The following is a 26,645-nucleotide window of genomic DNA, read 5'->3' as shown; positions in this document are numbered from 1 at the left end:
TAAAATATCATTTCACTGATGGACTGTTTTGCTATATTTCCTGTATTCTCTTCTCTTTACTTAATAAAAACTTTTAAACTAAAAAAAGAATGTATTCCTGATTGGATAACAGATATTTGTTGAACAATTTATAACAACGTTATTCTGCCTGTTTTATAATGAGGGCCCCATCAGACTTCCTCATTGAGATTATTATTAGAACAGTGTTTTAGTACTTCATTTACTATTCTCCTTTACTTGATACCATCTGAAGTTGAATTTCTTCCATTCCATTGCAATGCATATTCTTAGCATTACTAATACGTTGTTTAAATATCATTTGAACTATCAATCATTTGTTGTGTCTGTCAGTTATATGTATCTGCTTCAACAGCTTCTATATGTTACTTTATGGGAAGTGGAGCCAGCCAGACAGGAGGATGGTCATTATTCGTGGGGATAGTTCTGGAAGTGGCAACCTGCCGCGGGACAGTCCCCTCATGGCTGAAGCCCACGCTGGGAGAGGCAGTCATTGCACCTATTACGAGAGCTGTGAGATCAATTTACTAAACCGTGCACCAGAACAAGTTTCATTTATGTCTTTCCCATTATATATTTGCAGAAGGCATGGTTTAAAGCTGTGCAGTGTTGTATTGCTTTAGTAGGAAGATGCACCTTGCATACAATCCTGAGCAGAAGGCATCCTCTGGGTTGTGCGTTGTGCTGCTGATATTAGTACCAGGGTAGGAGTGGTGGCAGCCGCTGTGATGTTTACAGTAGGTATCATGAGTAAGGTCTTGCATGTTTTTAGTGGTCATTTTATATAAATCTATTTACAGTGTATAACAAAGGCAATCACACAGAAAAAAAAACATTTTCTAGAAAGAAAAAGACAGTTGTTTTTCTTTTTTCTTCAGCAATCTTTGTTTTTGATTACTTTTCCACTGGCTATAGTGACTAAATTGAAATTATATTATAAAAGATTGTAATTGAGTGGCATTGGATGTTGGCTCTATGAGAAATATTCTAACCACTGAGGAGATAATGCTGTTGTTAACAGGTTTGGAGGAAAAACTGAAACTGTTTGTCCAGAGAAAGATGCATTCCATTGTGAAAAAGACATCAAATAAAGCTGTAGAAAAGAAGAAGGAAAATAAAGAAGACAATTCAGATGATAATTATGTGATGGCCCCCCAATGGTTAGATATCCTACAAGGATTAAATGGTATGGAACATGAAGCATTGAGCCAAATAACCAAATGTAAATGGAAAGAAAGTAGTATAACAAAGAAAGTGTGAGAGGATGTCACCTTAAGAGATGGGTGAATCCCAGGGTGTCTGTAGATAGAAAGTGTCCATCATGAACTGGAACGGATGCCGGTTCCTAGCAGAAGAAACCCAAATGTTTTTTTAGTACTCTTTTGTAATGAATGCTGTAATATACAATACTAGGATTTGAGGTGCTTAAGTATTTGAAAAATATAGGAAATATGAATGATAGCTTAAAACTATCAGCCTGAGATTCTAGTAGATGATAAAGGTAAAACCCAATGTTGTATAAAAGTATAAAAGAAGTGTACTATGTACATTGAGTACTGTTGAAGTGGATTATAGTACTACATTTTATTTACAGTGTTTAGACATATCATGTGACCAGGTTGAAGTGGTATGTAAAAACAATTATGACTATTATAAATGTTGTTCAGGGAAATCAGTTGTCCAGTTTAGTAGTGATAACTATTCCTAGAAGTGCAGATTGATAGCCTTTGGACCATGTAAAATTTTCAGTACTGAGTGGCTACAGTGAGGCTTGAACACAGAATTGAGGAATTCTGTGACATGCTGAGATAACGTGTATGATTTCTGATATGGGTTTATGCCTGGTGAGTTGGTTTAGGCTGGGCATAGGTCTTCATAGTAGGCTACTTGTGCCATCAGAACAAGCAAAGACTTTCTGTTGAGCATTTGACGTCCCATGGCACATACGTTTAAGAAGGCAAAAGAAGCATAGTTAAAAAAGATTCAAAGTGGATTTGGCCAAATTGAGAAGTTGGATTTATCATACCATATGTGTTTGAGTAATTTTAAATACAACATTATTTCCAGAAAAAGGGTTTCAATGAAAACATGTCCAAAGCTGAGAGATGCTATAAAACAGCCATGGACTGAAGCAAAACTGTCCTTATTTGCAGACGGTGCAGTAAAGATCACAACTTAGCAAAATTTATCAGCTATTATGGTTGTAATCAGAAATACTGAGTAAGGTTTATTGTAATAACATGACATCCTATTATTAAGTCTACATAACTTGAAGATGTATATGTTGTCAAGGTACATAAGTGGAGTTAAGTATAGTAAATCCATGCTTACCTATATATATTTAACTTGTCGATTTTTGGTCATTATCAATATTATGGTGGTCATTACAACATTGGCGGTAAAAGGCGCTTACCGCCGTCCAGAAGACCGCCAATACACCGCCGCTGCCGCGGAACTCCGCCACAGCTATTATGACACACATCTCGGAATCTGCCGAAATTCAGACACCCACACAAGTCCGCCACACCAAAGGTCAGTGTTAAACTGGCGAAAACAAATCCTCCACCTCCACGCCAACAGAAACACGCCCATGCTATTACGACCCACGAATCCACGTGGCGGTCTTTTAACTGTGGTATTCCATTGGCGGTACACACCGCCGTGCTCAAAATACACACACATCTCCAAAACACCACCACATTGGACAATTCCAAATACACACACCTGATACACATACACACACCACTCCCACACACCCAACACAATATAAAACACACACCCACATCACCCACAAACCCCTACGACCAAAAATTATTCACGAAGGCCAGAGAGAGAGCACAGAATAGACAATCCCACCACACAGAGACACACAACACCATCACCCACACAACATCCACGCACAAAACAGCACACACCACTACACATCAACACACATATCAACACTGACACCGCCCCACACATCACCCACACCACCCCATGTCACGCCAAAGACACCCCCGGTTTTCCGAGGAGGAGCTCCGGGTCATGGTGGAGAAAATCCTACGTGTAGAGCCACAGCTATTTGGCTCACAGGTGCAGCACGCATCCATAGCCAGGAAGATGGAGCTATGGCGCAGAATAGTGGACAGGGTCAACGCTGTGGGACAGCATCAAAGAAATCGGGAGGACATCAGGAAGAGGTGGAACGACCTACGGGGGAAGGTGCGTTCAGCGGTCTCCAGGCACAACATCGCGGTTCAGCGGACTGGCGGCGGACCCCCACCTCCTCCCCCACAACTAACAACATGGGAGGAGCAAGTCTTGACCATCATGCATCCAGAGGGCCTCGGAGGAGTCGGTGGAGGAATGGACACTGGTAAGTCAAATCTTCACTATCATATCCCCCACCCTACCTGCATGCTATCACACCCCCCCACCCTCACCCCCTCCCCTATCACTCAAACTCCTCACTAATGTACTAATAACACAAACCACACATCCCAACACCAAGCCCTGCATGACACAACTAAGCATGGCCACCCCTCACTAAAGCATGCTCACTGCACATACCCAGAACACCCCCCCAACCATCATCACACAACCCCCACACAGGAATGCTTGCACTGGGGTACACGGTGAGCCACCAATTGCACACCATGACACACACACATGCAATAATTATGCTCTAATGCCCCTGCAGGATCACAAAGGACCATCACCACACCTGAGGGTCCAGACAACTCCACTCCACCCACAGAAGAGGCCCACAGTGACGATAGCAGCTCTGCCCTACTGGATCCTGATGACTAGCCCGGACCATCGTGGGCCTCAGGACAGTCGGTTCCCCTTGCACAGGCACAGCCCAACACTGACCTTCCACCCTCTGGTAACACCAGCACAGCACCCACCCAGCGGGCCCAAACCTCCGTACCCAGGACAGGTCAATCAGCAGTGTGTCCACCACTAGAGGGAACCCAGGATAACCCACCACCCCAACAACAACAGGGACCTGGGGCCAGTGGTAGTAGGCACACGGTCCAGGGGACGGAGGCACAGGAACACAGGGGAACTGGGAGGGCTGCTGTGCGACAGGGGGCGGACAGGCCAAGGGAACCCACTCTCTACAAGGCCCTCTCCTCCATCATGGGAGCATACCACCACTCCCAGGAGACGATGGCGACGGTCCTGGACAAGTTTCAGGAGGCCCAGCGCCTGCAGGAGGACCAGTATGTGGGGTTCAGGGAGGAGCTCAGGACCATCAGCTCCGCCCTGAGCACCATCGTAGGGGTGCTGAAGGACATACAGCAGACCTTGAGGGACACCATGGCACTCCAAGGGGCCCCTGACACTAGCCTGGACGATGAACTGCCCACCACCTCCGCCGGCGGTAGTGGACAGGACGCCCCGCCACAGGACCACCACACCAGCACCCCACCCCCTGCAGATGGACAACCGCCACGCAAGCGGTCCCTGAGATCCAGGAACAGGACAGAGCAAGATGGCAAGGCCCCCGCCAGGAAATGAGACCACCCTGATTGTCCTCCCACTGTCCCACTTTGTTACCCTGTCCATACTTTGACTGCCCCAGCTCCACTTCCTTTGCCCATATGGGCAGTGCAACTGTGTGACCAATAGACTGGACTCTGCCATGGACATTCCTCCACCGTCACCCATCACCATATTACAACCCCCCTCCATTTTTTAGCACTTAAATAAACACCCTTGAACCACAAAACAATCTGGAGTCAGTCTGTGATTTGGTAAAATGTATTATCAATGACAGTGTCAAAATGCGTTTCTAGTTGTAAAGCCAACATACCTATGTCACACATCACAAGTCCTTGAAGGATGCATGCAGATGACACACATTGGTAACCACACCTGTGAAACCGTAATGGAAAGGTACAACTCAGTTACCAAATAATGCTATGAAATTACACACAGGATAGAGGAAGACGTGTGACAGTGAATGTAATGGTAAAAATGAAAATGTTCTCACCTGTGTGTCACTGGAAATATTGCTGTATGACTGACTCCCTGTTGTCGATGTCTTCTTCCTCAGCTTCCTCCTCATCACTGTCCACAGGCTCCACAGCTGCCACAACACCGTCATCTGGACCATCCTCCTGCAGAAAAGGCACCTGGCGTCGCAATGCAAGATTGTGAAGCATCGAGCTGGCGATGATGATCTGGCACACCTTCTTCGGTGAGTAGAATAGGGAACCACTTGTCATATGGAGGCACCTGAACCTGGCCTTCAGGAGGCCGAAGGTCCTTTCGATCACCCTCCTAGTCTGCCCATGGGCCTCATTGTAGCGTTCCTCTGCCCTGGTCCTGGGATTCCTCACTGGGGTCAATAGCCAGGACAGGTTGGGGTAACCAGAGTCTCCTAATAGCCACACACGGTGCCTCTGGAGTTGACCCATCATATCAGGGATGCTGCTATTCCGCAGGATGTAGGCGTCATGCACTGAGCCAGGAAACATAGCATTTACCTGAGAGATGTACTGGTCTGCCAAACATACCATCTGTACATTCATAGAATGATAACTCCTCTGGTTCCTGTACACCTGTTCACTCCTGTGGGGGGGGGGGGACCAGAGCTACATGGGTCCTATCAATAGCACCTATGATGTTGGGGATATGTCCAAGGGCATAGAAGTCACCTTTAACTGAAGCCAAATCTTCCACCTCAGGGAAAATGATGTATCTCCTTACGTGTTTCAGCAGGGCAGCCAACACTCTGGACAGCACGTTGGAAAACATAGGCTAGGACATCCCTGATGCCATGGCCACTGTTGTCTGAAAAGACCCACTTGCAAGAAAATGGAGCACTGACAGCACCTGCACATCAGGGGGGATTCCAGTGGGATGGCGGATTGGTGACATCAGGTCTGGCTCCAACTGGGTACAGATTTCCTCGATAGTGGCATGGTCAAACCTGTAGGTGATGATTAAATGTCGCTCCTCCATTGTCAACAGGTCCACCAGCTGTCGGTACACCGGAGGATTCCGCCATCTTCTCAATTGTCCCAGCTGACGGTGCCTAGGAAGGACAACAGCGATCACAGAGTCAACTTTTTTCCAGGTATGTACCCACAGATACACAGAACACGACACCAAACACAAAACCCTTCCTGTATGTGTGTTGAGTCACCGCCGCGGACGTCACCGGCATTTTCTATCTGTTCAATCACTAGATACCTGATCTTCAACAGGAGAGGACCTTCACTGCAAGTGCTGCTGTGACCTCGGTCTGAAAGCGAAGATGGCTGCTGCATCTGGGGAAAGGGCCCCTGCCTTCACTGCTCAGGAGTTGGAGAAACTAGTAGACGGGGTCCTCCCCCAGTACACGCTACTCTACGGTCCTCCAGACCAACAGGTTAGTACACAGGGAGCACGTTGTATGGGCTAGGCCTGGGTGGAGAGGGCTGGTTGTAAGAGGGAAGGGGGCAGAGTTCAGGGAACATGAATGCATGTGAATGAATGTGCCACATGGCTAGGGTAGGGAGGGGGACACTCACATCGATGGTGCAGTTGGTAATGGCGTCTCTTCTTCCCTTGTGCATGTCATGTAGGTCAGCGCCCACCAGAAGAAGGACATTTGGCGTGCCATCGCCAAGGATGTACGGACCCTGGGGGTCCACCAGAGACGGGGCACCCACTGTCAGAAAAGATGGGAGGACATTCGCCGCTGGAGCAAGAAGACGGCGGAGGCTCAGCTGGGGATGGCCTCCCAACGTGGGAGGGGTGCCCGTCGCACCATGACCCCCCTGATGTTCTGGATCCTGGCGGTGGCCTACCCTGAGTTGGATGGGCGCTTGAGGGCATCACAGCAGACACAAGGGGGTGAGTACAACCTCATTCTGGGTACTTGGCACGCAGTTGAGGGGCTGGCTGAGGGAGGAGGGCTGTGGGTGTACCTAGGCCAGGCAGAAATACGTAGGCTAGGCCCCTCCGTAATGCAGGGAATGTGGCACTCCACCCCACCTCAGTAGTGGGCCAAGTACAGGTATAGATGCCCCTGTGGCATCCATGTGTGCAGATGTCCACCATAGGCATGTAGGCCAGATCCCTGGATTTGCTTCTGTAGAGGCCAAGAGCACGGCGTAGTGCAGGGGGCTGCTGTGTCTGTATTGTGCGCCAACGGTAGCGGTAAGCCATGGACTCAACCTGTCTTTCTTCTGTTTTCCCCTCCCCCTTTTTCTGCTCTCCCTGTTCTTTTGTGCATCAGCATCATCAGGCGGAGATACAGTGGCACCCGGGCACGAGGGAGCTGCATCCCACATGGCCATGGAGGGCCACACCACGGACTCAGAATGCACCAGTGGGATAGAGGGCGAGGGGAGCTACACGTCGGTCACCGGATCACCAACCAGCGACATGGACTCGATCGCCAATGGGAGCTCCCTTGTGGTGGCGGCATCATCTGTGCCCCCCACTTCTACAGGTACAGCCGCCACCTCCCCTACGAGCATCGCCCTCCCAGCAGCCCCTCAGCGTTCGAACCGTGCCTGCTCACCCAGGAGGGTGGGCATCACCTTCGCCCCAGCCACCTCAGGCCCTGCCCCAGTCACCCCTGCTGCCCTCAGTGAGGAGGCCATTGACCTCCTCAGGTCACTCACTGTTGGGCAGTCTACCATTGTGAATGCCATCCAGGGTGTAGAAAGGCAGTTGCAACACACTAATGCATTCCTGGAGGGCATTCATTCTGGTCAGGCTGCCAATCATTGAACCCTGCAATCTCGGGCCTCAGCACGGATGGCAGCCATTGTCCCTGTCTCTAGCCTCCCCCTTCCAACTCCCTCCACCCAGACCCAATACCCTGTACCCCAGCCTGTCCCAAGCACACCATCAGACAAGCATGCATACACCTCAACACCCAAAAGTAGCTCAGGCAAACATAGGCACCACACAACCCACAGGCACACACACAAGCATCACCCACATGCAGACACAGCAACATCCACTGCCTCCACTGTGTCCCCCTCCTCATTGTCTGCCTCCTCCCTCCCAGTCTCGTCTACACTCTCACCTGCATGCACTACATCTACAGGCACCAGGACTTGCACCAGAACACCCAGCACCACACCCGCTCACCTGCACTCACCACCTCCACTCCCATTTAGACATCCCCTGTGTCCTCTCCCAGTGTGTCTGTGACGCCTCCTCCCAAACAAACGCGGGCACCCACACACCCAACATCCATCTACCTCACGACAGCCTCCAGTACCTGCACCTGCACCCAAAACACCTAAAGTGACACCTCCTACAATCACCTCCTCTTCCTCCACTCCCAGATCCCCTCCAGCTACCCATCCCAGTGTTCGTCAGAAACTGTCCCTCTGCAAAGTTGACCTTTTTGCCCCCACCCCCACCCCTCCATTTCATCAGTCCCATCGTAGCACCTCAGCCAAAAAGCCTCCAGTACCAGTGGTGAGTGTTACAGGTGTGTAGAGTACACCGGCCCCCAGGGCAGGCTGTGTGACACGGAGCCAAGGCACTGCCAGTCCACCCCCTGTAAAGGCTCTGAAGTTGGAAAGTGGCCGACGGGACTGGGTGAAGACTCCTGGAGGCAAAACAACTCACAGGGGTCCCAGGGGGATTGCAGAGTCAGCTGTGACTCCTCCAAAGGTGGGGAAGGGCCCAAAGAAGTCTGCACAGCCTGGTGTGAGCATCACGGCGGAGAAGGGCGGCATCCTTCCCGGCGGCCGGGATGCCACCGCCAGCACCGTCATCACTGGTGAGGAGACCACCGCCAGAGTCATTGCCCAGGAGGGCACAAGTATCGTCACTGGTCAGGAGACCACCGCCAGAGTAATTGCCCAGGAGGGCACAAGTATCGTCATTAGTCAGGAGACCACCGCCAGAGTCATTGCCCAGGAGGGCACAAGTATCGTCACTGGTCAGGAGACCACCGCCAGAGTCATTGCCCAGGAGGGCACAAGTATCGTCACTGGTCAGGAGACCACCGCCAGAGTCATTGCCCAGGAGGGCACAACTATCGTCACTTGTCAGGAGACCACCGCCGGAGTCAGTGCCCAGCAGGGCCCCGGCAGCCACAGCCCCGCTGGGCAATGAGGGACCGTCATGCCACACACTAATGCACAGGTCAGAGACCGCCATGGCAAAGCACCGCTGAATAGTCCAGAGACCGCCATGCCAAAGCACCGCTGAACAGGGCAAGCACCGCTGAACAGTCCTGAGACCGCCATGGCGAAGCACAACTGAACAGGGCAAGCACCGCTGAACAGTCCTGAGACCGCCATGGCGAAGCACCGCTGAACAGTCCAGAGACCACCATGGCAAAGCACAGCTGAACAGAGCATGCACCGCTGAAGAAGGAAAAGACCACCACATCAAGCATCATTATCCCATGTGCAGCTGGGACAGTGACGGGACATGAACTGTCACGGGAGACTAATCCAGTCTAGGCACCAGTCCCCCTCCAGATCCAGTGGAGAGATCCATCCACTACCACTGTCCTTCACAGGATGTAGCACTCTGGGCACCAGTCCCCCTCCAGAACCAGTGGAGACTGTTATCTACTTGTGAGACTGTGGCTTTGCACTCCCCAGGATTGAACAGTGGGCAAACCAACCACTGTAGAGACTTGAGAGACTGTTGCTTTGCACTCCCCAGGATTGTACAGTGGGCAAACCAACCACTGTAGAGACTTGTGAGACTGTGGCTTTGCACTCCCCAGGATTGTACAGTGGGCAAACCAACCACTGTAGAGACTTGTGAGACTGTGGCTTTGCACTCCCCAGGATTGTACAGTGGGCAAACCAACCACTGTAGAGACTTGTGAGACTGTGGCTTTGCACTCCCCAGGATTGTACAGTGGGCAAACCAACCACTGTAGAGACTTGAGAGACTGTGGCTTTGCACTCCAGAGGATTGTACAGTGGGCAAACCAACCACTGTAGAGACTTGTGAGACTGTGACTTTGCACTCCCCAGGATTGTACAGTGGGCAAACCAACCACTGTAGAGACTTGAGAGACTGTGGCTTTGCTCTCCCCAGGATTGTACAGTGGGCAAACCAACCACTGTTGAGACTTGTGAGACTGTGGCTTTGCACTCCCCAGGATACATCAATGGAAATGGAGCCCCGTCGTGGATGTGGCGTGGTGTTGTAATCCGGCTGAGGTGGCCCCCCTTTCCCTTCCCCCTGAGGTGCCTGTTGTTTTTCTCTCTGATGCCCCGGCAATGTTCTCTCCGTTTGTGGACAGGTATCTTGTGTGGGCCTCGCCCATGCATTTTTGACCTATTGGTGCACGGACATTGAGATGTGCATATCTGCACTACTTCTCGTAATGTATATACCTTTGTATGAGTTTATATAGATCTGTATATATTTGACGCATGTATTTTGATACATTACAATGTTTGCACTGATTTCGTTTTGTCCTTGCATTCTTCCGGGGGGTTGTGGGTTGTTACAGTGCTGTTTGTAACTGCATTGGTGTGTGTGTTGTAATATGCGAGGGTGGGGGTGGGGGTGTTGCGTGTGTGTCCCCCTAACTTTTGCCTCCCCCTCCCCTATGTCGTAGGTGCAGTACTCACCATTGTCTTCAAGGAATACAAGGGCAGGTAGGATTTGTAATTCCGGCTCCATGGTGTCCTCCTTCCTCGTGGGATGTGTTAAGGTGAGCGTTTTCCCATTGCAGAAACTTTTTCCGCCGTGTTTTTATCCACGGTGAATCCGCCCCGGAAAAGGTGGCGGATTTGCGGGTTGTGATACTATGGGCGGTACATTGTCTGCCGCCTGTCTCATGGCAGTGACCGCCACGCTGCTTGTCTGTACCGCCGTGGCGGGCGGTGTGTTAAAGTGGCTGTCTTTGTTGGCGGTTTCCGTCACGGTCATGATTCCCTTTTTTTGTCCGTGAGCACGATATCCAATTTAGCAACACAAAAGGATGATGGATGGAATGCTGAACAATGCAAACATTCAACCCCAGTCACAGATCTGGGTTTAATCCATCGTTCTTATGCTCACTGTGCCATCCCAGTTTGGACCCAGCCGCATGGAAATCAGTCTTGACCCTGTTCTCCATGGGAACAGTCCAGCCTGAACTGCTTGGCCAGGTCCTTCCTCGACCGGAAACAAACATCTTGGGACCGGTTTCAGGGTATCACCCTTCATCAGCCAGGCTAGCTTGAATCCAGTGGCACAGTGAGCAAGGGTCCCACGTCTAGGCATACCCTTCCTACTTATGGCAACTTTAGCAACACAAAAGGATGATGAACGGAATGCTGAACAATGCAAACATTCACTCCCAGTCACAGATCTGGGTTTAATCCATTGTTCTTTTGCTCACTATGCCACCCTGGTTTGGACCCAGCCATATGCAAATTAGACTTGTCTCTGTTCCCCATGGGAACAGTCCAGCACGAACGGCCAGGCCAGGTCCTCCCTGGACTGGAACTAGGCACCCTGAGACCCGTTTCAGGGTATCACCCTTCATCAGCCAGGCTAGCTTGAATCCAGTGGCACAGTGAGCAAGGGATATTCCCCATTTGATAGTCTGTACTGTCACCAGTTTTTCCACATAAGCAAACAGATAACTCTCAATGAAGAGAGTAAGAGGAGGACCAAGTGTTTTCAGTCAATCTGGAAGAAATTTAAGGCTCAAACAGAATACATGCAGAGATGCCTTCGACATACACTTGTCAATATGGTATTAAATAGCTTTCTTTTGCAATAAAAGTGAGTGAAGATTGGCAAAATATGTTTCGAACTCGCATTTAAAATCAAATTACCAAGTGGTACTCAACACAGTCAAGAGTTTTTGTCTATTAGAGATCAGAAAACCAGAAAGCATTAGATTTGATAATTGTATGGATTTTTCTATATGTCATTTTTAGATTGATCATTTATTTTATTGCTGACAGGTTTGCAACACACAGATACTTTGTATTTAGGTACATAAAGAAACTATATTGATTTCAATAGGAATTTAAGTAAATGTGTAGCATACAAGAATAAAGTAGACAATTGAGAATGAAGGATCAATGTAGCGTCATAGTTGTCCTAGATGTTATATTTCTGAAAGATAGGTGGACCGAATGTTCCAGTTCTGTCATAAACAAACCAAAGGCCCAGATTTATACTTTTTGACGCAAAACTGCGCAAACGCTTATCACATCTGGCATTGAATTCAACACACATGACTCACTCACACCAAACCCTGGATTACTTCACAGGACACACATTATCCCACTTACTGGGTACATCTGGGTCTTCAAAACTCACCACTTCACCAATCGTGTAGGGGGCTGCTCCACCTGTAAGAAATGGCTGGTAAACCATGCTTAGTGTCAAATCATAATCATTGCGAGTGGACAACAAATTTCAGTGTGAACTAGTTGAGAGGTGTGAGCTAGTCATCCTAGTGGAAATCACTGCAACAGATCACACATAGACACAGACACCCAGGTGAGCACTGGGCCGGAGACTCCTATAGTTCTACACCCTGCAACATTCATATGCGGCATTGTCATGCAGCTGTCAATGGGCACGACACCTCCATTGCCAAATGGGACTGTTTGAGCATGTATTTTCCATCTGAGGGCCATGCTATGGTTGTAGCAGTGGCAAGACCATTGTCACATGCATGGCATTTCTGCCTGCAACTGATGTAGGTAACAACTATGTCATCATCATAGCTCATAGACATGCTACTACCCTGGGATTGTATGGGTATGGCAAGGTGTTGGGGATTTGCATTGCACACCCTGCAATGAATATAGTTAAATGTGTGAAATGTGTGTGCCATCACAAGATAGACACACGTAAGGAATTGCCATTGCTGTGGACTCATGTGCAGTTGCTTTGTCTACCTGCACATTGACTGCACTGTGACATTTATGTATTGCAAATAATGGGTGGCCTGTTATTGTTGCCATTGTACACTATTCTCTATCTAGTAGGGGGAGTAGTACATAGACATAGACATAGCGTTCATCACAGACACACTTGCTCTGTAGCCAGAGGATACACCTGGAGTTGCAGGTTAGTGAGTGATGAGGCAGAGCTGATGCAGTGCAGCCTCATACTGTCAGTGAGGAGCTGTAAGCCTGTGGAACAGAATCTGCACGTGTGTGGTATGTGGGCGGTAGAGGCAGTCTGTGACAGAACATGAACTGGAACATGGACCTGCCAGTAGTCTCTTCCAAATTCATGTTCAATCTCTCTTACATGGCCTTGCCCAATGACACAAAGGGCCTATAGGACAACAGTGGTGCAGCACCTGGGAATTGAGCAATGAAAAGTGAGCGCTGCCTTTGCGTCATTTTCCAGTGCATATGCAACTCTAACTTACAAATAATGTGTTTGAGGTTAATTGTGTACTGCTAATGCGTCACACAATGATGCACGGACAGTGCTACCTTCTCATAATTCCAGACCCTAGTGCTGCCCCACACGATGTGTGTCCCTTAGTACACCCCTAACAAAACATCACAACATGGTATAATGGGGAGTTGTGTAATAAAAACATGACACTACCTTGGCAGTTTGTAAGACTTATAACTCAGATACTCAAGCTTGTCCTGCAAGGCACCTAAAGGCGCTTTGCAATGATCATGTGTTGATTAATTCATGACTGATGTGGCAAGTTTGTCTAATGGTATCAAATGCCCCATATTCATTGCCCCCTAAGGTGGGTAAACCCCCTTTGCGAACGTAATGGCTGAGGCAGGGGTCACATGCATGAAATGTTGACAAAGTTGCGCTATGCATGCATTGCGCCACTTTGTTGACACAATCCAGGGAAAATATGGTAGGCTGGCGGTGCCTTAACGTTTCATAAATGACACTATGCCGGGGCATAGATGACGCTAGGGGCTCTGAAATGTGTGCCTTCCTGATGGTTTTTCAGGACTCAACAGACATCTGACCTGCATTGGTATCACTGTTGGACATGTGACCTCCAGGCCTGAACTGGAGCAGATATTCTTCCTACTGATTTCATACAACCTGTCCACAATCATTGCATGCAGCACTCCATGTTATCTGCTACTGTCATTCAAGAGCAGTGAATAGCCAATAGTATTCCAATGGAAGACTCACCAACAGTTTCGCCGTTCCCAAGGTGATTGAGCAAATCCTGCTCCCTGGCCCCCAGATCTGCCCTGCTATGCTTCAGCTGGTGCTCATATCTGCCGGTCTTGTAATTGCACTTCAGGTGGTGGTGCACCTTGCCCCCCGCAGCCACCTGGCCTCGGTCCGGTAGCCGAGGATCACCTGGCCACCCATCTCAAGCATCATTGGCAGGTAGTGTGATACCAGCCATACAAAACCACCAAGCTTATCTGCTGACATTCTGGTCATCCTCCCTTTTCCAGACATGTCGACTGATGGTCAGAGTTGACCCCAAAAAGTAAGAATAAAAAATAAATGTAAACTTCACCCCACTAATTTATCCCAACTATCCCAAATAACTAACAACCCTGGATAGAGACCCCACAGTACAAATACAAAACTGGACAAAAACTAAACAATAACCACTACTTCTGGGACAAAATGCATGCAAAATTCAATAGGACACGACACAAGAGGCACCACAAACTTCCAAACACAACCAAGAATCAACTACCAGCTCCAATACACAACCACACAGCCGCAAAGGCACCGACTGTAAAGAGAAAATAAAAACTGCAACCACTATACCATGCTTATAGACAAGATTTCCTATAACATCACTTCCTGTCCCCATGTGTGACGTTTTTCAGTTATGCGGGTTTTAGTTTGAAGCATTTGACATTCGCGTAGTTTTTTTAGACACATAACGCACATGCGCTGTTTGCATTGACACATGAAGGTTATGGGTTGATTTCACAGAAGGCTGCATTAAGAGGAGTGTGAACGTAGCATTCACACTAAGGGCCAATGTGTTATTTTCTTTGCATCTGCAGATGTTTTAGATACATTTGAGTCATGTTTTTTGGCCCATTTCCTGATTCTGTGTTTTTTTACTTTGTCCTTAAATGCACCCTGATTCACCATACATATGACATGGGCTGTGCTGCAATGTGGCATATATGGTATGGCCACATGTGGTAGTCCATGCAACAATGTGGTAAGGGTGTGATTGGTCTGTTCTACCAATGTATGTGTCACGGAGTCAACAGCATGCAAAATTGAGCATGTTGTGCATATATATGCAAGTGTGACAACAGTGTGTCCACATATGTTTGGCATTCAGTACAATGCAATAGTTCTGAAATGTGATTGTGTATTGTGTATTGGTATGTAATGTGTAATGTTGTCATACAGAGCATACTATTTAAAGCTGCATACTCATGCCAGGCGTTGTTGATGATGGGCGACCTATTGCTACTTAGGAAATTTGACCCGCCATCGGTCTCCGTATTTGGATTTGGAGTTTATGGAAAGCTGTTTGAAGACAGCATATTTGCTTGAGATGTGTACATCTTTGGTTCATAGTGTGTATGACACACCCTGGCTACATTCCACCCAAAAGATGGTCTGACCACATATTATGGATTTCACTCATTGCATTTACCAATGGTTGTTGTTTTTATACGGTGGACGTGCAGCCCCCGCTGCATATGGTCTCATCCATACTAATGCGCATACCATAGACTTGTCCGTGCAATGAGTGAGGAAATGTTCATCCTGTGTCAAGGTTGTGCCCCATGGCAGTGGCAGGACAGATTACCATGGATATACTGCGCAGGCTCAACTTCTTCCATTGGTTAATAACCCTGGGCAAATCATGATGACCATATTTTCCAATGATGTGCCCCTCTTGTCATACATGTTCCATGCAGCCATTGCAACTCTCACACTGAGTTGTGACAGTGTTCAGTTCCAACATGACTTAATTTCTATTTTTTGACATCCCCAACCTCAGGTGTGGGTCCCTTGCATACAGCCTATTGGGACATGATGTAGTTGGGTGTGATGAGCTATTGATTAGCAAGTTGGCAACGTTAATGTACAAAATATGTTGTGGTCCATGGACTGAGTCCTTCAGTTGTCACATACCAGTGATAAGGCTGTAAGTGATGTGTGTGATGGTGGCAGTAAAATCTAACACATCGCCTATGATGTCACAACATCACTTGTCAGATTAGTAACTGCTACATACTCCCTGAGGTTAGACTCACATTCCTATGTTATATGTAGTTGCGTTTGAATGGAACAAAGCCAGATTGGTTGTACATGTGAAGTGTTTATTTACATGTTTATCATGATGATTTCAGTGGTTCTTATGTGTAAAAGTTGTCAACAATATGCTGTCTCCGGCATACCCCACCAGCTGTGTTGTGCTGTTCCCCCTCCATATCGTCAGCACCATCCTCCGCCTCCCCCTCCTCCTCAGGCAGGTCAGCAACCTGTTCGTACATTGGCACGTTCATTCGCACACGTATGTTGTGCAGGATGGCACATGTGAAGATAATTGTACACACAATGGGTGGGGCATAAAGGAGGCGGCCTCCTGTCAGGTCCAGGCATCCGAATCTGGATTTCAGGATGCCAAATGTCCTTTCCACCACATTGAGTGTCTGATGGTGTCCCTCATTGTAGCCACGCTCTGCTGCTGTTTTGGGGTTTGCAAATGGGGTCATCACCCACAGCTGTATTCCGTATCCCCGATCTGCTGCAAAGGATAAAAGATGTAAGTTGTTATAAAAGCTTTTAACAGGTTTGGTATGTGGCATGGCAGTTGTCAGATGGAGTTGGTTGTGTTGTTGGACATGACAGTCTTGGGAATTGGCTCAAGGACCTGGGACATATAATTTGGATTACTAACTGATGCTCAGTATGTATGGACCATGTGTTGTGTAGTGCATCTTTGTAGCAGTATGCTGTCATTAGAGGGGACATTACACATCCTTGCAACACAATGGTGTCAGATGTAGTGAAAACATGGTAGGGCCCTACAAAGCCTGGACATCCCAGCTGTTTTGACATGTGTCAGTACAGATGAAGTGCAAAACTTAGGCCCATTTTAATGAGTAAGTGACAGTGCACAACACAGCTCCAAAATTGGCAGCGCTGTACTGCATCATTTTCACTATGCAGGAATGCACTATGTGTAATGTGTTACAAGGCAACCCTTTGTTTTCCCCTGCGCCGGTGCCTAATATGCAACTGTGCACCAACACTGACAACCTTGCACCAGGTTACTTGGCTTGCTGCCCTGTGGAGGTGGCTATATCTGTGCAGGAAGGGACAGCGCCCTATACATTTACTATTTTCATGGCCAATTAGCTCTTTCTATGTGTGCAGCAGTACGCAGCATGCATAGGTGGCACATTCATATGAGGTCAAATAACACTCTATTTCCTTATTGCAACCTGCAAACGCCACCCATGGGTTAGTATTTGATGTTGGCACTGCCTCTGGTTTTAGGTGACACCTACATCTAAGGCAGCATCATCATGTTATGTATCTTGTTGTGACACACCTACAGCAACACACATTGCACGCCCCTTCCACGCAAAGTGCTGCATGGGAAGGGGGCCCTATTTACAATGTGGCTTCAAATCACAAAAGAGTGGTCATCTGCAGACTTGTACATACGGTGCAGGCTTGGACAAAGGCACTAGGGGCTCTTGCATATATGTCCCCTAGAGATCTTGAGTAGCAGTTGATGTTTGTGCCAGCAATCAGGTGTCCAAGGGTGTGTTTCACATTGTTTCTGGATGATCAACATTACTACCAGTGTCTCTCCTATCTTCCAATACATGAATCAGCATTTATATTGTCAACACATGCACAGTGCAGGCTTTGGGATAGGGCTCAGCTACTTTGCAAATGTGTCCCTTAGCTTGGTGCATGTAAGGTCAGTGATGTCCTAAATGCTCTTACAGGGTCCCACTATTGCATCCATGATCTGCACTGTCTAAAAGTGACTGCCTCATGGTGGGCCATTTATTGTTTATGATACAGACATGATGGTGTTGTGGGTCAGTAAGTGGTGAATGTGAAGTGGCACTATAGTAGGTGTGGTGCCACTTCTGGCACAAATCTGGCACATGGTATGTGATGGCTGTTATATTGTATTCCTATGTGTGTGACCCAAAGCATCAGACAGATGTCTATGTCCACTACAGGTAAGTCAGGTATGTGTTGATGAGATGTAGTTGGTATTGGCACCAATTGTCTAGCACTGGATGTTTGTTCTGGCAGCGACTTGCACAGCATGTTTTAAGGGGTCTGTGCCTATGTGTGACTTTCGTTACATGACCATGGTGTATGCCATTGACATTGCTGTGCTATTCTTTGGTGTAATGTGTGGGTGAAGTGCATGTAGTAGCCAACCTGTGGGCACTTTTAGTGGTTTGTGGACATCTTCTGTTAGCAAAGGATACATATCTCCACTTGTCAGTCACGTTGTGTGGCCGTCAAGTTTTTGGTGTGTTACATACATGTAGATGTATGTGTTTGTGCTGTGCACTGATTGTACTGTACATCAGCATGATTTATATATATTGTTACCTGCACATCTGTGTAACCCTGGCAATGTGTTTTTGGAGTGGTGTATGTCTTGTGTTTCCTACAGGATTGGTGTGTTGTGTGTATATTGCTAGGTTTGTTGACTTACCCACAACTACGCCATTACCAGATTGGTCATCCTGGAAGTGTTCGTTGATCCTGCTGTGCCTGAATATGTAGGCGTCATGGAAGCTACCAGGATACTTAGCTAAAATGTTTGTAAATAGTCCACGGTGGTCCACTATGGCCTGCATTTATGGAATGGTTATGCTTCCGGTTTCTGTATAAGTGTTCTGTTGCTGCAGGTGGGACAAGATGGACATGGGTGCAGTCCATTGCACCCAGCACATGAGGGAAGCCAGCAAATTGGTAAAATCTTTGTTTTATCTCCTGCTCCATTTTCTGAGTGTTGGGGAAGCAGATGTGGTGGGATGTCAGAGAGATGATCGCGTCTAACACCTTCGGCAGGAAGACCGAGAAAGCCGGCTGTGACACACCACTGCATCCATTGTCTGGAATGAGCCACTTGCCAGCATATGCAGGACATATGTGGTGTCTGTGGCTCAATGTGGTGCAGCAGGTGTAGTATGGCTTGCCGGTTGAGTCGGTATGTCCTAATGAAGTCTTGTTCCCTAAGGCCAAAGAGGGTTGTCCTGTTCCTGAATATCCTCTCCTGCCTTCTGCGTTGGTTTTGTGGGTGGCATAATGGTGGTTGTGGTTGCTGCAGTAGTGGTGGTGGTTGCTGTTGTGGTTGTTGCCTCCCGACGTGGATCAGTAACACTTCCATCTTGTCCTGTGGGTTTGCAATGTTGCTTCTGTGTGTTTTCCTTAAGTAGTGGTGTGTGGGCCTCATTTTAACGTCTGGTCTTATCTAGGCATTAACATTTGATGCAAATCGGGGTTAATGTCATTTCTTTGGTCTGCCTCCCACCCATGCGTCATTTTTGCACTGCTTGATGAATATCGCTCTAAGGGCTCAGAGTCATTTTTTGGATGGGAACGCCTACCTTGCGTCTCATTGACGCAAGGTGGTCTCACGCATCCAGAAAATGGTGCTAGCTCCAATATTTTGACGCTAGATGGGTCTAGCATCAAAATATAAATATGGTGTTAAGTTTGCGCTGAATTAGCATTACAAAAATGAATCTTTTTCAGCGCAGAGTATAAACATTGGCCTAGATGTATTTTTCCCACACAGGCATTTCAGGATGTGGGTGCTCACTTCTACTTTCTTGTGACTTGTTCCAGAAGATTGACTTGTAAAGGATGCCTATGTCTCAGTGCTAGTGGCAAGATTAAAATAGGCAAACAGCGATTTTCTGTTCACAAACACATTCGGACTGTCATCAACCAAACAGCTTTAGCTGTACGTAAAAAACAGTCTTATGTAGACTTAATATTCATGATAGCTAGAGTTAAAAAGACCCAGCAAATGGATTTGTTGGAAAGTACAAGTGTAGTGACAAGAAATAAAAATTGGTGCTGAAACTGATCACAGATATTACACAATGAGTATAGTGTACATTCAAATTTCATAATGTGGATTTCTTTTTTTACATTTATTTTACTATTTTCAAAAATAAAGACCGAGCAAGGTTCACATGAGCAACTCCAAGCCCATAGTTCGGACCTCATAACATTAGGATGTTAAGTGAGCTAACATATCCAATATAAAACAAGTGTGAATTACTATAATCACTGCCATACAATACATAATGTCAGCCTGAGCTGGACTCACCTATAAGAACACATGCAGGGCGTAAAGTCCACATTATACAGTTAATCAGAGACACGAAATGCATATACAGTCATGGCTATATATTTAGAATGAAAGACAAGGAGAAAGGAGTAAACTCCATCAATGTGGTTTGTCATCTGATTTATGGTCAGTATGGGGTAGAATAATGTCTCAGTCTAACAGTTCCACAGGTTTTCTTTGGCTGTGCCTTGAAACATGGGTTGTGGTGTCATCAGCTTTGTCCCATTTGTTAAGCATTAACCTACGTCTATATATTTTGAATGCTTGTGACAATTAATGGCTATATCTGGTTTAGCTGTCACTAATGCCAGGCCCAAGAATCTACGTGTCATTTTACAGCTCTTGGGCTATGGCATAAGGGCTAGAAGGCAAACCTTATGGGTAAATAATTGTCATTTACCCCTCCATTCTTTTAGGAGATCTGATATTTTAACCCACTAGTTCATTATAACTATACATGACCATCGGAAGGTGGTCATGTATGGCTGTAATGACTCCCAGAAGAGTCCAGTGTGGTGTTACATCAGCTAAAAACACACATTACCTTCATATTTTTGGGAGCTAAAGTTCTAGAATCTTCAAAATTGCTACAACCCATCATTCCCACACTTCTCCCAATGAAAATGACATTCCACTTGTGTGGCTTGGTGTAGTATCCTCATAGCAACCACACTAGCTACGGCGATCACACTAGCTACATTGCCAATAGAATGTAGTAACATCATAATGTGTGTATAACAAGCTCTTGGTTTCCATGGAGCTGAAATAGAGGTGCCAGCAAGAGCGGTTAGCAGTAAGAAGCAAGTGTGGTGGCTGGGGTGATGGATTTCAACTAAACAAAGATCAGTACATTTAACAGCACCTCCCTACTTCATTTCACTTGGCCAAGCACCCATTGCAAGAAACGTACTAGGTACAGCTACACAAGTGGTCCTTCATCAGCAGACAGTAAGAAAAGACTATCCATGTTGACATGTATAGCCAGTCTTTCCTTACTGTCTATTGATGGATGCCCCTGCAAATGCGTCCCTTTATGATAATTTATTACACATTAGGACTCATTTAAGGCCAATGAATCTTTTGACCCAGTTGAGAGACACCTTAGGATGAGATAGCTAATTAATATGTCAATCAATACACAAATAATGTCATCATTATTTATTATCACAATACATTTCACCTTAGTCAAAGACATTAATCAACTCAAGACACCACCACCATGACCTTGCAGTCATGAGTAACCACACCAGTTTAGTAGAATTTTATGAGTTTTATTCCCTATTAGTTACAATTCTAAAAGTAGATGTGTTAATCTCAAACCCAAGAAACTCAATAGAATAGTCACAATATGGCAACTCTGATAAGATTTCATTAAGGCAAGAATCACACACATCAAAACATAACACGGCATGAACATAGATCAACTTTAGCAGAGTGTCATTAATGCGTCAGATCAACAAAACATAGATTCAGCCGTTTGTCTATTTGCGTCAATTTTAGTGAACACCTGTCCTAACCACTGATTAGCATTGGCATGTTGGGCTTCATGCAAAACAATTTAGAACACCAATTTGGAAAACATCTAGCTATGGTCTCTGTCAAAAGTAAGCAGTTGGTACCTAGAAAGGAAAAGAAAACAGACAAATCACAATTTCATTGTCATAGTTACCCTCCAAGGTTTAGGTCAGCACTCAGGTTCAGTCTTCGTCTTCAGGACATCAGTCGATTCGCCATCAGTCAAAACTCAGCTCTGGGGAACAAAAGGGGCACTTCCCTCATAAGGAGGCAAATTGTAAAATGGGCAATCTAAGGACGAGGATGGTTTTAAGTAAACCAATAAGTCACCAAACAGAGTGACAGAATTTCTGGATAAAATCAATAGCATTCCCTAACCCACCTAAATGGCTCCCCGTGTCATTGGTTTTTATCCCTTTTTCGTAGTACATTCCCCTAAAACATTATTGGTCCATGGTTATGCCCCACTATCTTTACCCTATTAGAAAACAGATTATGTCATTAATCTTTCACCCCATATTATTTTACAGACATTTTATTGGTCCATGTGATTGACGTCTTCAGAGGTAGCACGTCCGGTATGATTTCATCCTTCTGTAATTCCTTGCACATCTTTTGGTCAGTAGCTCCATTGTCTTCACCGGTTAGAACGACCTTGTACATTATTATATTAATCTACACTGTCGCATTTTAGTTAAACATTTTTACAAGCAAGATGATTTTCATGAGAACGGATCCACTATGGTTACATTCAGCTTCTAGTTGAAGAAAAACAAGAGGTCATGTCCTTTTGCGAGTCAACACACTGCACGTTTAGGAAAAAATACATTTAATATGAGAGCCAGGCAGCTAAGCTTCGGCTCATGCTAATTTAAGGCCTACAAGTTTCATTTTGCATTACTGTAATAACATAATTATTAATAATTAGTACAAAACCATACTTCAATACAAATTTCATAAGCATTAGTCAATTTCATTAGTCCTTGTATACATTGATGGCCACTCCCCGTGGTCACATTTCAAGTGCACGTTTTAAGCAAATCACATTAATTCAGTTTCTATGCGGCATTATCACACATTATTAGTTCATAAACATTTCATGTTAATATAGATTATATAATCTACGCTCTCTCAGTCCCTCTTCTGATGACGCTCGTCATCACACAAACCTTTCCTTTTCAACCCTTCACTTTCAGTTTTTCACCTTGCCCATAATGCGCATTTCAACATCTTGTCCTTTGTGTGAACTTTCCCAAATTTCATTAAACATTTTCTCCCTTTCATTTTCTTAATTCCTCTTGCTTCTTTTTGTCCAATTTCTTCTAATTCTTTCATTAATTTTAATGCTCCCCATAAACCCAATAAACAAATTAAATCAATTAATAGACTCCCTAATAATTTAGCAAGTACCCCGTTCCAAATATTACTAAACCAGCTCCCTACTCTGGCAATTCCTTTTCCAACTTTTTCCCAAACTCCAGGTTCTTTCAAATCTTTCAAATCTGTACTATCTCCAGTTAGGTTAGTAAGCATACCTCTAATCTTTTTGCTATTATCCGGAATGAATGAGCAATAATGACGCTCGTTGAGCATCTTGCAGACTCCACCGCTCTTTGCTAAAAGAATGTCTAAAGCAAGCCAATTTTGAAGAGTCATAGCTCTTTCCGCAGCAAGTTCAGTATCCATCAGGAGCATAGCCCCTGTGAAGTTTGTCAGCATGTTATCCACAATAGTAGACAACTTTCGAATCTTTATGGAGTTTAAGATAACCCTACTGAGGGAATTATGGCTCCAAATATGTCACCAACGACAGCAGCCGCTGTCTCTCGTTTTTGTCTAGCATGTTGTAATTCAGACATATTGGGTATTTGTTTTAAGTCATCAATCTGGTAAATCTTTGGGAAAACTATCCCCAAATAACATGTCCCATACCATCCCTTAGGGAGACGGTAATAAGCATTAAGTCCACAGATATAATCGCTGGATCCTGTCCGTTTAACATGAATGTCCACTTACTCTGAAACAAAAACACATGCCTGCATTCACTCGTTCCCATGAATAAAGTGTCATGATCAGATTTTGGCCTATATATACAAAGCCTTCCTACATGTAATGCATCTATAGCTAGTTTGCCTTGCGTCTTTATTGTGGTGTAACCATAATCATTTGCATATGTGCGTTTCTCTAATCCCTTTTCTAGCCTTTCTTTGAGTGCTTTGCGTCTATCATCAGTGTGATCTAAGAAGCTTTTCTCCGCAGGTGTTAGTAGACAGGTCAAATTGTTGTGGTGTGCATAAGCTGTCCCAAAGGTTTGTGTTGGCTCAAAGAAACCTCTAACTAATTTTATGCTATGCTCTTTAGCTAGTTTGTTCAGAAACTCAATCACAGGCACAAAAGAAAACACCACATCCAAATTTGAATAAAAATATTGCACATGCTCCTGATCATAGAATCTTGTTAGCAGCAGACCACAGCTTATCCTGTAAATTAATGGCAAGCTATGATAAGTGACCCCCCTCCTGTACTGATGAAGGAATCTTTGTGCACACATAACAGTTTCTCGCATCCATTGTATCAACATACTCATTCAGCAAGCGATAGAAGACATTAGTGGAGAGTTCCCCCTTTGAATTAGTTCCCTCATGCAAGTGTTGTGTATCTTGCTCAAACTTTTTCCACGGAGTTAGTGTAGCAGTCTCAGGTTTTGAAGCATTGTTAGTCGCTTTCTTATCCAACCACGGCATTCCCACAATCACACCTACAATTATTATTGCACACACAATACCTAGAATAACAGTTAACCAACCACACACTTTACCCTTTTTGCTACTACCTCTATTGTAAGCCATGGTCTGTAAAGAATCAGATAGCAGAATAATTTGAACAAACAATCAACTTTAAGGATGATTTAAAAGCTCTCTCCCTCTTCTTTTTTTTTTTTTCAAAGTCTCTCTTCCTCTCTGCGTATATTTACAGCGTTTCGCTCACCCCAGGACCCTTTTGTCAAATCAGGTTAGCAGCTTGTCATATTCGGTTTTTCAAAGTCAATTCAGGTTTCAATTGTCACATCCGGTAATTTATAAGTCTCTTTTTTTTTCAGCGTTCAATTTTGATTTCAATAAAAAAATCTTTTTTTTTTACACAGTCTCTTGCTTAAAGTGGTTTCAGGTACCGTAGTATTGGCCTGGTACTTCTCAATCAAAGCAAAATGCCAAGAATTCTTGTTGCCACTCAGATGTCGTTGCGTATGCCCATTCAGGACCTGCGAACCTTTGATTTGCAACTCTCTTTCTTTTCAGCCTGCGTTCACTCTGCAGCTCTCCTTCACTCAGATCCTCCTTTCTGGTTGAATCAATTTCTTCCTCTATTGTTTCTCCTGGAATGATATTTTCCCTTGTAGCTTGTTTCTTTGGCCAGTTATCACCTTTATTTGTTTTCTTCCTGCTTGGCCTTTCAGGACGCTGAACAGCACCCTCCTCTTGTTCTACAGTGTTTTCTCTTGACAGACCTGCAACTGGCTCAGGAGATGCCGGTGTACTTTGACTTTTCTCTATTATTTCCCCTTCTTCCTCTGGGTCTGTAACAGGTTCAAGCTCTAACCCGTATCCGTCTACTTCTGGGAGAACCTCTCCTTGACTCAGTTCTCCTGCTGCCTCTACTGAGATAGGCTCACTGTCACCTCTCTCAAACTCGTTCACTGCTTGAGGGACTAGGCCGTCCTCAGTGGGCTCTCCTGCAGTCTCAGTTCCCCTTTGACTGTTCTCTGGCCCTGAGACTTTCCCTTCTGGAGCTGTTGTTTCGGGTACTTCAAGTTCCTCATCAGTTGGACATGTCACCTTCTTTGTGTGACTAGCATGTATCCAGTTTGGAACACCTGCACATTTCACAGCAGTGGTTGTTGTCAGTATTACTTGATATGGCCCCTTCCAGCGCGGCTCCAAACACGACTTCCTTACTTGCTTCTTGACAACCACCCAGTCACCGGTTTGCAGGTTGTGACCTGGATCACTGATCGGTGGCAATGTGTTGGCCTCCACCTGGTGGGAAAAAGAGCAGACCACATCAGCCAAACCTTTGCAGTAGTCCAACACCATATCATCCGTGATATTCACAAGAGCGTTTGCAGGCACTGCGGGTAACCTCATAGCTCTACCCATCAATATCTCGTGGGGAGATAGTCCTGTCTTCTTATCAGGTGTATTTCTCATTGACATCAGCACTGAAGGCAAAGCATCTGGCTACTTCATATTGGTAGCTGCACACATTTTTGCCATTCTCGACTTCAAGGTACCATTCATCTGTTTCACTAGTCCTGATGCTTCGGGCGGTAGCTACAATGCAGCTTCTGTTCAATGTCTAATGCAGCATACAAGAGCTTTATCACCTCATTGTCGAAGTGTCTGCCCCTATCTGATTCTAATGAGACTGGAAAACCGAACCTTGGTATTAACTCTCTAAGCAACAGCTTTGCAACTGTGAGACTGTCATTTCTACGTGTAGGATAGGCTTCAATCCAGTGACTGAAAACACACACAATCACCAACACGTACCTCAAGCCTCCACATACAGTCATCTCAATGAAATCCATCTGCATCTTGCTAAACGGACCTCCAGCTCTCCCTATGTGGCTCAGTCACCACTGTCCCTTTTCCTGCATTCATCTGTTGACAGATGATGCACCTGTGACAGGTAACCTCTGCGGCTTGTCTGAATTTCGGATTGAACCAATCAATTTAGAATAATCTGATCATTGCGTCTCTCCCAAGGTGTGCCTGACCATGGTAAAGTCTGGCAAACTGTGACAAAAGTCTGTTGGGCAAAACCAGTTTCCCCTCCTCTGAGACCCACAAGTCGTCAGCTCTTTGTACACATTGCATTCTTTGCCAGATGCATTTTTCCT

This window comes from Pleurodeles waltl, chromosome 2_2 (genome assembly GCF_031143425.1).
Source record: "Pleurodeles waltl isolate 20211129_DDA chromosome 2_2, aPleWal1.hap1.20221129, whole genome shotgun sequence".
Classification (NCBI taxonomy): Eukaryota; Metazoa; Chordata; class Amphibia; order Caudata; family Salamandridae; genus Pleurodeles; species Pleurodeles waltl.
Note: the sequence above shows the minus strand (reverse complement) of the source record.